Here is a 2500-nt window from a genome sequence, read left to right on the forward strand (position 1 = left end):
GGCCTTGGTTGCCGCTGCCTTGCCCTTGCCTTGCTCGGCATTGGCATCGCCTTGCCTTCCATTGGCATTTGTTGCCCCTGCCTTGGCCTTGGTTGCCGCTGCCTTGCCCTTGCTTGGCCTGGCCTGGCCTTGCCTTGCTCGGCATTGGCATCGCCTTGCCTTGCATTGGCATTTGTTGCCTCTGCCTTGCCCTCGGTTGCCCCTGCCTTGGCCTTGGTTGCCGCTGCCTTGCCCTTGCTTGCCCTTGCTTGCCCTTGCCTTGCTCGGCATCGGCATCGCCTTGCCTTCCATTGGCATTTGTTGCCCCTGCCTTGCCCTTGCTTGGCCTTGCCCGGCCTCGTCTTTCCCTTTCCTGGCACTGCCCTCGTTGTGGCTTGCCTGGCCTTGCTTGCTTGACACTGCCCTTGCTTGTCCTTGCCTTGTGCTTTGGCTTGCCTGGCCTTGCTGCCTTGCCTTGCTCGGCATGGCACTTGCTCGGCCTTGCTCGGCATGGCACTTGCTCGGCCTTGCTCGGCATGGCACTTGCTCGGCCTTGCTCGGCATGGCACTTGCTCGGCCTTGCTCGGCATGGCACTTGCTCGGCCTTGAAAGGCATGGCACTTGCTCGGCCTTGCTCGGCATGGCACTTGCTCGGCCTTGAAAGGCATGGCACTTGCTCGGCATGGCACTTGCTCGGCATGGCACTTGCTCGGCCTTGAAAGGCATACCATATGCCTTGGCGAGGCTAATATCCCTGCCTGGCGAGGCTAATTTGCCTGCAGGAATGAAGGCTGAATGGGCTAGCGAGGCTAGTATTCCTGCCTGGCGAGGCTAATATCCATGCAGGAATGCAGGCTGAATTGGCTAGCGAGGCTAATATCCCTGCCTAGCGAGGCTAATATGCCCGCAGGAATGCAGGTAGAATGGGCTAGCGAGGCTAATATGCCCGCAGGAATGCAGGCAGAATGGGCTAGCGAGGCTAATATCCCTGCCTAGCGAGGCTAATATGCCCGCAGGAATGCAGGCAGAATGGGCTAGCGAGGCTAATATCCATGCCTAGCGAGGCTAATATGCCCGCAGGAATGCAGGCAGAATGGGCTAGCGAGGCTAATATCCATGCCTAGCGAGGCTAATATCCCTGCCTGGCGAGGCTAATCTCCCCGCCTGGCGAGGCTAATAGCGTGTGAGACAACACACAGACAACACGGAGACAACACACGGACAACACGGAGACAACACGCCTGGCGAGGCTAATTCCCCTGCCTGGCGAGGCTAATTCCCCTGCCTGGCGAGGCTAATATGGCTGCACGCTAGCATGCCAACGAATGCCAAACCTCGAAAACTCAATTTTATTTCAAATATCCCCCTGCATTTTATGTTGCAAACCTATAGGGGACGATTTTTAGGACATTTTAAGATTGACATATCGTCATTTGGTCGAGTTTTCAGTTTATTTTGATTTTCTACATCTCAGAAACGAGAAATATCATATCAAATCGAAAACTCATCCAAATGACCTGAAATCAACTTCTAAATTTCTCTAAAATCATTGCTTACAGTTCTGAACCATAAAAGATATACACTTTTACAAGTGAAACGGAGTTGGAAATTTCCAAAGCCAAGAACGCGACATGGCCTTGCCTAGAGTGCAAATGCCATGTCAAGGCCGCATTCTGTTCAACTTTGCCCGCACTATAATTTGACCATAAATAAGTCTCTATTTTAAGGAAATTTTGCAAGTGGTAGCAGTCCGAAACATCAAGCGGTTTGTCATTTTCGATTTTCGACATTCTGCCCCTTTTGGAAAATAAAAACAAATACTTCTGGGTCGAAATTAAATCTGGCCTTTTTCCACAAGGTGCCTGACATTATTCTGAGTGTCCCTGCAAAAAATCTCGATTTTATACCAAATGTACAATTAGTTATGGCGTTTGCCCCTCCTCGGAAATCCCATGTTTCCCCCTGCCCTTCCCAGTTTTCTCCAATATGCTCTATAGGGGAGTAGTGGTTCTCTGCAAAATGACCCCCTTGCAGAGACCGCCTCCCCTGCCCCCAGTAGTCCCTCCCCCTTCCCCCAATTGCTTATATACGATATTTGCTGCCTCGAATGTCCCTAACAAACAATTATAAGCAATTGAAAACGGATTTAAGAGGGATTTAGGAGGTGTTCTTCGCCCAGCTGGGGGGGTGATGAACACCATGAAGGGGGGGTCATGTGGGATCGGTGTTGCCTCTAGTCCACTGAAACGATGTCAGTAACCGCTCAGATCAATCAAAGGGAGGGATAGGAGCCCGTCGGTATCGAGAAATTGTGCTTCGGCACTCGATTTGCGACATAAACAAATGCTGTGAGGGGAGGAAGGTGTCGGTGTCGATGAACTCAGTTCAATGCGCGAGTAATAAGCAGGCCGGGGGACTGGGCGCGATGCAAAGTGCTTCGGCATTCGATTTGTGAAAAGCGAGGGCGGCGATGGGGGGAAGGTGCCGGTGTCGGAACCCACTAGTACGCGCAAGTAGATGT

This window comes from Argentina anserina, unplaced genomic scaffold (genome assembly GCF_933775445.1).
Source record: "Argentina anserina unplaced genomic scaffold, drPotAnse1.1, whole genome shotgun sequence".
NCBI lineage: Eukaryota > Viridiplantae > Streptophyta > Magnoliopsida > Rosales > Rosaceae > Argentina > Argentina anserina.